The 12,253-nt window shown below is 38.0% G+C and overlaps 1 protein-coding gene across 22 annotated transcripts in view; it reads left to right on the top strand.

Moving 5' to 3' along the window:
• Window positions 1-12,253, top strand: part of camk2b1 (calcium/calmodulin-dependent protein kinase (CaM kinase) II beta 1) — a 210,596-nt gene that overhangs the window by 66,080 nt on the left and 132,263 nt on the right. The gene's annotated exons all lie outside the window — the stretch shown is intronic.

Here is a 12,253-nt window from a genome sequence, read left to right as displayed (position 1 = left end):
ATCGGGTATCCCAGGAGATGCTGTGGGAGTATGAAGTGAGGCCATCCAATCTCTGTACTCACAAAGCGAGAGCTGTGTTCAGGTCCTCGGCAGAAGTCGGACTTGTTTCTGGTGGAGGTTTGGCCTCTGCCAGGTCTGCAACTTGTAACCAATCCTGCTTGTGATATTCCTGGACAGGATATCAAGGAGGATGAGAGTCTTCAGTTTGGTGGGCTCAGGGTGTCATCACTGCTTTTTGCCGATGATGTGATCTTGTTAGCTTCATCGGCCTGAGACCTCCAGCACTCACTGGGTCAGTTCACAGCTGAGTGTGAAGCAGTTGGGATTAGGATCAACACCTCTAAATCTGAGGTCATGGTTCTCAGCAGGAAGCTAATGGATTGCCTTCTCCGGGTAGCGAATGAGGTCTTGCCCCAAGTGAAGGAGTTCAAGTACCTCAGGGTCTTGTTCACAAGTGAGGGGACAATGGAGATTGGATGGATGCCTCCTGGGCGCCTCCCTAGGGAGATGTTCCAGCCATGTCCATCTGGGAGGACATCTCGGGGAAGACCCAGGACTAGGTGGAGAGATTATATCTCCACACTGGCATGGGAACGCCTCAGGATTCCACAGTCAGAGGTGGTCAATGTGGCCTGGGAAAGGGAAGTCTGGGGTCCCCTATTGGAGCTATTGCCACCGCAACCTGATATTGAATAAGTGGTTGAAGATGAGTGAGTGAGTAAGTATTTAATAAATTAACTGCTAATAATTAATTACTCAGTTCTTTTGGATTCTCCCTTTTTGCTCAGGGGTGCCACAACAGCTCCATATCAGATCTGCATGTTCATTTGGCACAGGTTTTAAGCAGGATGCCTTTCTGGAAGTAACTCCACATTAATCAATCAATCAATCAATTTTTTTATATAGCGCCAAATCACAACAAACAGTTGCCCCAAGGCGCTTTATATTGTAAGGCAAGGCCATACAATAATTATGTAAAACCCCAACGGTCAAAACGACCCCCTGTGAGCAAGCACTTGGCTACAGTGGGAAGGAAAAACTCCCTTTTAACAGGAAGAAACCTCCAGCAGAACCAGGCTCAGGGAGGGGCAGTCTTCTGCTGGGACTGGTTGGGGCTGAGGGAGAGAACCAGGAAAAAGACATGCTGTGGAGGGGAGCAGAGATCGATCACTAATGATTAAATGCAGAGTGGTGCATACAGAGCAAAAAGAGAAAGAAACAGTGCATCATGGGAACCCCCCAGCAGTCTACGTCTATAGCAGCATAACTAAGGGATGGTTCAGGGTCACCTGATCCAGCCCTAACTATAAGCTTTAGCAAAAAGGAAAGTTTTAAGCCTAATCTTAAAAGTAGAGAGGGTGTCTGTCTCCCTGATCTGAATTGGGAGCTGTGGAACCAGCTCCCAATTCAGAGAGCTGTGGAACCAGCTCCTTATACCTTCTCCCCACATTACATGGGGAGAAGGTACAATGTGAGATGCAAGTTTTTGAAAACAGTCTACTCCATACAGATTTACCATAGAGTGCCATAATGTTTGTGTTTCTTCATAATTGATGTAAATAAAGTCCCAGACATATTCAGTGACTTGGAAATGTTCATGTATCCATCCCATGACTTGTGTGAAGAAAAGTGGCAACACATTCCATTACTTATGCATCCCATCATCTTGGCTTTTATATTTTTAATTAATGTATATCAAGTTGTCGAGATTTACTTTCAGTTTAATGACGATAATTTTAGCAATTTTTTTTGTATTTTTTGTTTGTATTTGAAATGGCATAAACAAATTAAGATGTGTGAAATGCCAAGTGTTTCAATACTTTTGGAGGGCACTGTATATGCATGCGTAGCCACATGGTGCGCCGTAAACCGCTCAACCCCTCCAATACACACACATTCATGAAGCCGACACATTAAGAAATCAGTGGAACTGCACACTTCTGTAGTCATTTAACACATGGGGATAAATTATCAATCAGCAAACTTAATCATGGCTTCAGACAGAGAAGGATGAGAGCTCTTGTTGCAGCTTGGGTTTGTACAACAACAATTGCTGCTACCTCTGTTCACAGGGAGCTGCATTCGAGAACTCTGGATGAGAAAGAATGATAGCAAAATTCTGATCTGTGTGTTTTAATCCACAGTCATATTGGCAGATGTTTTATGCTTATCAGATTTATTTCCACATCTGCTTTTGACTCAAATTAAATATTGGCTTCAGTGTCCGATACCTGCATGCAAGTAAACTATTTGAATAAGGTTGCTTGTACACAGTCATTTAAATATTTCCTTGGGTGTTTATATTTCTTTGTTTAAAAATAATAATAATAATAATAATAAAAAATTCTTTATGATTGAGGCCAAACTCAGTCCATATAAAGAACATTGTAATTCCACAAGGTCAGGTCAAATTAACTGTTTAGCAATCGACAATAAAGCCACTTTAAATTCACTATTCATACAACAGATTACAAATTCTACATATTTTATGGTAACCAGCTGGCATTATTAAATTGGATTAAATATCAGAACATTAATTCAAATAAAATGTGATTTTGGTAGCAATGCATAAAATTAATTGTTTATTGGCTTATCGAGTCTGCCTTTGTACAAACAACACGAACTTATGTTACAAAGTAACTGAGCTTTTCATAACGATGAAACTAAGTTATGGAAAAATAATCAAATTTGTCTTCATTTTACCCTCATACCAGTTAAATTTTGTAGAAATTTATTTTGTTTTCGATTGTGCATAAACAAAAATCAGTTACATTCTCTATACTGTCCTCATTTCAGTATTTGCTGTTACAGCCAGTGTTTTCACTACTGTGCTACTACACTTTAGTATAGCTTTTGGTTGATGCAGAGGAAATATTTATGGGCAATTAAATGACATGCAGACTTTTTCACAGGTTGCTGTGCAGCAACTCTTCTGTTGTCTCTACTGCACTGGGAAAGAAGCTGATTGGTTAAATGATCAGGTGACAGGTTTGAATTGTAACTAACTATGGGTGTCTTGTCTGGGGTGCTGTGTTGTCTGGAACTGTATGCAGCAGTGCCCCTACTGGTAGTGTGGAACTAGGGAGGCCAGCAGACACACAACCACCTGCACACAACAGTTAAACTGGCTCACATGTGCAGTGGTGCATTCGTGAAAACTGGTCTTTAGCTACATAGATGTACACTTTGCGTCACTCTTTTTTTATTCCTCATACCTGGCAGACACTTTAACAGAGCAGCAGCTCCACTCTGAGCATATGTACAGAACTGCAAGCGAAAATATATCTGGATAACGGACTCAAATGCAGGTTGGTCCATATTATTTAGTGACTTTTTTCCGTGTATGTAATTTTGCCTCTGTACACCACCAAAAGGGTTCAAATGAAAGACTCAAGATGTGATTGAAGTATAGACATTCAGATTTAAATCAAATGGTTAAAATAGAAATCACATTAGCCATTAAAGAATCACAGCAATTCTTATACATAGTCTCACCATTTTCAGAGGCCATGAGTACTAAGAAGTACTGTTAATTAAAAATAACAATTCCTTTCTTTTACAGCCCGTTTTCTTTAGACAAGTTGCAGGATGGATACATGAACATTTCCAAGCCATTGAAAATGTCTTGAATCTCAGTCATTTAGAAATGCAAGCAGTATGGTAGCTCTATCTGGAGTGCACAGTTCTTAAAACCTGAATGACCGTGTAAGAAGGACACTCGTGAAGGAAGCCACCAAGGCACCCAGACAACTCTGAATAGGTTACAACCTTCTGTGGCTGTAACTAGAGAAGGTACACAGTGCAATTCTTGTCTGTTGCATTAGTGGTTGTACAGAAGGCACAGGGGAAACTTGAGCATAGATTTGATGGCTTTTCTTGTATGAAAAATCCTACTGATAATCTCTGAGGCACCATGAGCATGGAAAGAGTAACTTTTTCTTATCTAAATAATATCCCATTGATGTATGTGGCACTTGCTAGATGGTCAGTGGATATTGGATACATTTCCAGAAATTATGAACTGCTGTGATTGAACTCTGTTGTAATGGTTTGTCTCCTTCCTGAACACTGGACAAGTTGTGTGCTTGGCACTGCACGGCACTACACGGCACTACATCTAGTTAACAAGATAACAACTGCAGGGCGGTACCGGATTCCCAGTACTTGGATAAATACTAGGGATGTGAATCTTACAACAACTCACGATTCAATTCTATTCCGATTCTTGGGGTGATGATTCGATTCAGAATCGATTTTTGATTCAAAGAGCTCCGAGAAATAGTTATATTACTTAAAAAATGTTTGTTTAAGAAAATACAGCTTTGCAAGGTTAATCAAGTGATTCTAAAGATGTAAATTTACTTATCTGCTTTGCTCGTTCAGAGTTGGCTGGCAGTTTAGCAAAGTGATGGAGTGTGCACTGGTCATTAGTCGGCAGATACCGCTGCTCCGCTTCTTTTAGCTCCGGGTGATGGCGTAGCATGTCGGTTTGCAGATTTGAAGTGTTTCCGAAGTACTTGACTTTCATTTTTCAGATTTTGTACACTGCATAAGTCATGTCAAGCTCCTTCTTACGCAGCAAATAATAAAATCCAAAATGCACCTAAACATTTGTCTTCAGCAAAGACGGTGCTGGCTGAATTAGCTCTTCGTCCGCCATGCTAAGCTGCAGCTCACGAATCTTTGAAGCACGCCGGACCCTCCCCTCGCGGGGACGCTGTAGTACGGAGGCCGTTGCCTGACAAACAGTACGAGCAGCGAGTAAGCAAGAAAAAATGCTTTTAAAAAATCGATTCTTGGACATTTTGGATTGATTCAGAATCTTAATGAATAAGAATCGCGATTCGGACTTGAATCGATTTTTTTCCGGCACCCCTAATAAATACAGGATAAAATATAGAAAAGAATATGAAGGAAAATTTGAATTAAAGACTGGATGGAACATGTTGCTGGGAATGGTGCCAATGTGTTTTCATTGTGTATATTTCAGTTTATTGTATGCAGTGTTGTAAAATACAACAAAAAAGTGTCCCCAGTAATGCAAGTTATTCATTATGATGTGAATATTTTTTTTTCTCCAACCCAGCCCATCCCACCTATAAAACATATTACATCTTAACATTGCCCAAAAAAGTTCTCTGCACGCATACACAGATGTCAATTTCAATTTCAATGTATTCAATTTATAAAAGCGCCAACTCACGACAGCGTTGCCCCAAAGGCACTTCACACAAACAGTTCAAAAACAATTTAAAATGAATTAAAAACAACAAATTTAAGAAACACAATTAAAAGATAAAAAATAAAAGAATCAAATTTTAAAAAGAATTAAAAAGGATGCAACACACTATGCTAACCATAGCACTGATGAAACAAATGTGTCTTGAGTCTTGACTTGAATGTCTCCACAGTATCAGACTGTCTTATCGACACTGGGAGATCAGTGCATAAGACTGGGTATGAAAGACACGGTATGAAAAGCTCTTTGACCCACAGACTTTTTCTTCACCCTCAGAACACAAAGCAGTCCTGCATCCTGTGGGCACAAAGCCCGGGCCGGTACATAGGGTTAAACCAGATCAGCTGGGTAGATCGGTGCCAGTCCATGAACAATTTTATAGACCAATAACAGAACCTAAAATTCTGATCTCACAAAGACAGGCAGCCAATGGAGAGATGCCAGAATAGGTGTAATGTGGTCAAACTTTCTGCTCCATGTCAAAAGTCTGGCAGTAGCATTCTGAACTAATTGGAGACACCGAATACTGGACTGTGGTAACCCTGAAAATAGGATATTACAGTAATCCAGTCTGGAAGAAACAAAAGCATGGATCAGGGTCTCAGCATCAGCCATGGACAAAATGGGATGAATCCTCGCTATATTTTGCAAATGGAAGAAGGCACCTCTCGTAATATCCCTAATATGAAGGCCAAAGGACAACTCAGGATCAAAAGTCACCCCAGGGTTCCTAATCTTGTCTGTATGATGTAAGACACACGAACCTAGGGCAAGCGCTAGCTAATCAAATTAACGCCAATATCTTGCTGGACCAAGAACAATCATTTCGGTCTTATCAGAATTTAAAAGTGAGAATACTAGACATCCAGCCTCACTGATGCAAGGCAATCCTCTAGTGCAGGGGTGCCCAAGTTCGGTCCTCGAGATCTACATTCCTGACACTCTTAGTTGTCTCCCTGCTCCAACGCACCTGAATCCTATGAAAGTCTGTGTCTGAATCCATTGCAAGCAGAAGATCATTCATAACATCACTTTGAGCAGGTGGGATGAGTTGATCACTGAAACTGGTTAAATGCCTCACCTTTACTCCTCCAAACACATCACTGGTCATTGTGGCCAAACAACTCAATCTTTTCTAATTTGACCATAAAACCTTCCCCCAGAATGTGTTTTTTCATTGCCCATTTGGTTGTGCTTGGTTTGGTTGTGGTGGTTTCGATTTTTAGCAGAGGCTTTCTTGGATGATAACTTCTCAGTCTGTGGCAGTGTAAATCTCAGTTCACTGTAGACAGTGGTGCTCGTGTTCCTGTAGCTTCCAGTTCAGGGAACACCTGTGTCTTCATGTTTCCTGGGTTGTTTGTAACCATCCAAACCATTTCTCTCTCATGATCATTTAGATCTTCTTCCTGTCCCTCCCAGAAACGTCTTTGTGTACAATTATTTGAACTAATGCTTTTGGAATATTCTTATGGGAAGATGCTGCAGAATTCTGCAGAAATGTCATGTTGGATTTTCTACTTTGAGCAGCTTCAAATAAATGGTAAATGGACTGCATTTATTTAGCACTTTTCCATCTGCATCAGATGCTCAAAGTGCTTTACAATAATGCCTCACATTCACCCTGATGTGAAGGTGCTGCCATACAAGGTGCTCACTGCACACTGGGAGCAACTAGGGATTAAATACCTTACCCAAGGGCTCTTAGTTTTTTTTTTTTTTGTTTTTTTTTTTTTTGTCAGGATGTGATTTGAACCGAGGATCTTCTGGTCTCAAGCCCAACACCTTAACCACTAGACCATCACCTACCCTAGCTTCAAGTTACTCAAAAAACCGGAACAGTTTGGCAACATGCCCAAGAAGTCAACTACTGACTGCATTCTAGCTCAGCGACTACTCAGAGCACAAGCATGAGTATCAGAGTACTTCTTCAGCCGATGTTGATTTTGGTGAAGAATTTGATTCAGTTGAGTGGACTGCTGTCTGGGACATCCTGAGAAGTTGTGAGATCCCTAAGATGTTAGTGGACATCATAGTCAGTCTATACACCAACACTGTGAGTGTTGAGCTAGACCAGCATCTCTGACTGATGATGATTACTGCCTTGTTCTCTGCCTGGGTGAATGCATCCTGGACCCAAGGTGGCTCTGTGGGTGCAGTAGTGTGTGGCACAACCACATGCTCCCAGACTTGAGTTGGTCTTGGAATATGCAGTTTTGTAAAAAAAAACAAAAACAAAAAAAAAACCCAAAGACACATTCTTGACTTTTGCAAATCTACAAACGTCTTTCTCAGATCTGCACTGAATTCTGTAGACTTTCCTGTTACACTGTGTTTTGGCAACTCCAGTGAGTGCAGTCAAACAAATCCTTTTTATGTTGGTACAGAAAAGCTATCAGTTGCTGTCAGTCGTGATCACTGACAGGAAGTTAAGAGACCTTGGCAGGTTAACATAACTTTCAGCACTACTGAATCAATAATATAAGTAGGTGTGTGTGTGTGTGTGTGTGTGTGTGTGTCTGTGTGTCTCTCTCTGTGTTTGTGTGTACATGGGTCATTGACAAATTAGGCTTCAAAAAAGGTATTTTTATAAAGTATTTTCAATATAGATGTAAAACATATTTTTGAGTCCAGAAATATGTGTTTTAACAAATATCATTTATTGAATAACATTTTTAAATGTTTTAACTCATTTTGAAACAGTATTTTGAACTGCATGGCAAAAAAATGTCAGGTGGTGCATCCAAATATTTATAAAAATCTGTATACATTCCTAATCTTTATTTTAAGATTAAATCTTTTGCAACTATTCCTTAGCATGTCTACACAAGGTAACAGGTTATTATTTTATCATTGTGTTCTTTTTTCCAATAATTTACGATTTTAGCATTCTGTATGTCAGGTTTTGAGCCAAGTTAACATTCAATTTTGCCTTTAAAGACAGAAAAATAAAAACACAAATACGCAAATCCAGATATTTAGTATAATAACTACATTCATCACATTAAAAAACCATTTAGTCACTTTAACATATAATTTTTTTGTTTAAATTGGTTGCACCACCTGACAGATATTGGTTGTACCACCTGACAACATTTGTTACAATATGAAATATGCCGAACAAAAAAATCATTTATAATAGTAACATATGTTCTAGTCATAGGTCTCTATTTAAGTGTTCTTAAATAGAGATATTTGATGCACAGTTAATTGCATTCTCACATTGTTGGGAGAGTTAGGTTCAACATTGTTCTTGTTGGGAGAGTTAGGTTCAAGTTCTGAGGGTTCATTTGACTTGGGTGTAAAATTCAATATTTCCTCAATGGCTCTTTTTCTGTCCCGGTGCTTTTTTGATCTTCCACCACTGTTGCCTATTTTTTTCTGTTCTTGCTTAGAGAATTGGCACAATTTTCCCTTCTCTCTTCCTCCTCTGACAGCTATAAAACACAAGACCTAATGAGCTGACAAATTTCCATTTAAGAATGTGGAAGTTGTAATATAATAATAAATGTAAAATGGACTATGTATAGATAGATGCATTACCTCTCTTTTCTTTTTGCAAGATATGCTTCCCTTGCAGCCGGATCATTATAATACGCGCCCTGTGTCGACTTTTCTTTACTTGATAGTGGCATCTAAAATGTACAAATTATAATTTGAAATGTTTTAAAGTGTATAATATCTTTAAATTTAAAACTACAAAATATTTCATGGTTTCATGGACAATCTTAGAGCTTTGAATAGCATTATATAGTAACATTCCTTACAGTTGTGCCACTTGACTAGCTGGTTGCACCACCTGACTATTGCTGCTAATCTCAAATAAGCAGGCTTCTGTTTGGATGCTAGCATTAGCGTCTACCAATAGCATGAAGTTCAAATGGACCACTTTTTAAAAAATTAAGAGTTTTATGATAAAATATAATTTCATGAGTTTTACATTGGTTGTACCACCTGACATGAAAAGTGTACCAGCATACGTATGAGTTGAAAATAGTTATTTTTATTACTATTTGACAGAGATCTACAAAAATTTTAGCTTAGTCCAAACAATCACTTAGGGTCCTCTGGCTGACGGAATGTCCTCTTTACAGCTGTTGTCTCTTCATTTAAAAATAAAAGTCATATGTTTATGGTTGCGCCACTCTGATATTTAGGAAATGTAAATTGTTGGACAAAAGTTTTAAAGATTTTTTTACAGCTTTAAAAACAAATTATATTAGAAATAAAAACATAATCAAAAAGATTTTAAACACAAAACAATGCCATAGTGTTTCATTTTGACTTTATCATTGTCAAAATAACATTTTTATTAGTTTTCTTAGTCTGCTCTCTTGTTCGGACAGTTGCAACACCTGACATCTTAGAGGTTTGAGAGGCCAAAACAGAATAATATTACTTTTTGAACTTAATGAAAAACTAATTAAAATAAATTGGTTTTATAGATTAAAGTGATAGATGTCATAAATAGATTTATTTATTCATTTTTTAAATAATGGACTTGGACACAAAAATATGCATGTCATGTCATTGACCCATATATATATATATATATATATATATATATATATATATATATATATATATATATATATATATATATATATGTGTGTATATATATGTATATATGTGTGTATATATATATGTATATATATGTGTATATATGTATATATATGTGTATATATATGTATGTATATATATGTGTGTGTGGGTGTGTATATAGTAAAGTAAGTCCCTTCGGCTGCTCCCTTGTTTGCACTTGGGGTCGCCACAGCAATTCCAAGGTGGATCTGCACGTTGAATTGGCACAAGTTTTTTTTACACCGGATGCCCTTCCTGACGCAACTCCACATTACATGGAGAAATGTGGTAGGGGTGGGATTTGAACCCGGAACCTTCTGAACTGAAACCAAGCGCATTAACCACTTGGCCATGTGTGTGTATATATATATATATATATATATATATATATATATATATATATATATATATATATATATATATATATATATATATATATATATATTATATGTGTGTGTATATATGACCCTGTGTTAATTTCAGGAAACCTTAGGGGTGGGTGTTCTGTTAACCCTTTAATGGTCAACTCAATCGTGTAGTAGAGCATATTTGATGTCTACTACGTTCTATTGAAAACCATGAGGATATTAAAGCATGGAGATGTATGTTGTACAATCAATTTGGCCCAGGAAAAAAAATCATTTAAAAACAGTAGTTGCATGACATTCATGTCCACAATGAGTATACATGGATGTAAACATCTTTCCTCAAACTTTGTTTATTGGTCTTTTCCTTTTACTCAGATATATGACCCAGACTCACACCTTATTCACTTCTCATCATCCCTCTCACAAATTTTGGGTTTTGGGTATTTATTTTTAGTGACCAGTGGCTAACGAACATCAGAATGACAGCTCTTGTCAGCAGAAGCCATATCGGCTAGCAGTAGACATGCCGTTGATCCCAGAGGTGTCATTTAAATGTTATTAATTGCACAATGACTCACTCCTTCCGTTAGCTCTCTCATCAACACCTCCTGTGCCTCCCATGGCCAGCAACTTCCTCACACCCGCTTTCATCACCTGAGGTCTGTTGGCTAAAATTTGGGGAGGGGGGGTGTGTGTGTCTGGAGTCCATCTGCAGTCAACTTGAGAGTAAAGTGTATTTTCTAGATGATCATACTCAACAGTGTACAATAAGGATATAAATGCAACACTTGTTTTGGATCTGATTTTTTACTAATTTAAGTCAAAGGTCAGAGTTTTCTGTGCACACAAAAGGTTTATTTTACCACTTCACTTTTGTCAAGAAAATCCATTCACCTGGCAGGTATAGCATATCAAGATGCTGATTAAACAGCATGATTATTGCACAAGTGCCACAATCAGACTGGTCACAATAAAATTTGCAATTTTATCTCACAGCACAATGCCACATATGTTATGTGTTTTGAGGGAGTGTAGTTGGCATGCTGACTGTGGGAATATCCACCAGAGCTGTTCCCACTGAAGTGAATGTTCAGTTCACTTCTGTAATCCACCTCCAATGTTATTTCTGAGAATTTGATGTTGTACTCACAGTTGCAAACCACATGAAATCAAGCTAGCCTAGGATTACCATATCCAGTTTCTTCACCTAATAAAGTTTTTTTTTTCCAAGATCTGCAGACATTAGTGTTACATTTTATTGGGAGTTCAAGGTACTATAGTCAGTGGGTTTAATCAGCATCTTGATATGCTGTTCTTCAGTGGATGAATTAATTTGTCAAACATGAAGTGCTCATTAATATAGATTTTGCATTATTTGTGAAGAAAATAAACCTTTTTGTGTGTAAAACATTTATATAAGGTATCAGTCTTAGATTTGTTTTTTGTTTTTTATTTCAACACAAGAAAACGGAAGCAAACCTGAAAGTGTTGTTTCAATTTTTGTTCAGTGCGTGTCTAAAAAAATGGATTACACCTCTGTTACAGAAGATCAGTAGCTCTTTCAGGTTGACCTTGTCTAACCATAGTTAAAGTGAAGTTCCAAAATGCCAAACTAATTAATGTGCTCAAAGACCTCTGCTGCTGCCAGCATAGTCATTTTTATTCTAACAGTAACAAATCTGAATGTCCTTGAGGTTAGGTTTGGTGTGGGCAGCTCTATCTAAGAAGAAGGAAAAAAGCAAACCAGCAGCCAATCTTGGTCCTACTTTTCCTTCATTTATGCTTTTCTTATACATAATACATATGTTCAGGATGTCTTAAAAAAATATGGCATTATGTCTTATATTTGGCTTCTAATGGAGTTTTGCAGCCACTTATGCCTAAGTAGCTGCATACTGTGGGATCTAAACATATGGCAACTATTTAAGTAAACCTTGATGGCTACCTTCTTGTAATCCATAGCTATGGTTAGACCAAAGCATATACACAGGAAAAAATGTGAGGTTTTGCAAGAGGAGCCCTTTCAGTCCCTCTTCTACTCCATGACTCCCCCTTCCCCTTCCTTCTT

The sequence above is a fragment of the Thalassophryne amazonica genome, chromosome 5 (assembly GCF_902500255.1).
Source record: "Thalassophryne amazonica chromosome 5, fThaAma1.1, whole genome shotgun sequence".
Lineage (NCBI taxonomy): Eukaryota > Metazoa > Chordata > Actinopteri > Batrachoidiformes > Batrachoididae > Thalassophryne > Thalassophryne amazonica.
The sequence above is the reverse complement of the archived record's forward strand: the minus strand, read 5'-3'. Positions and strand labels throughout refer to the sequence as shown.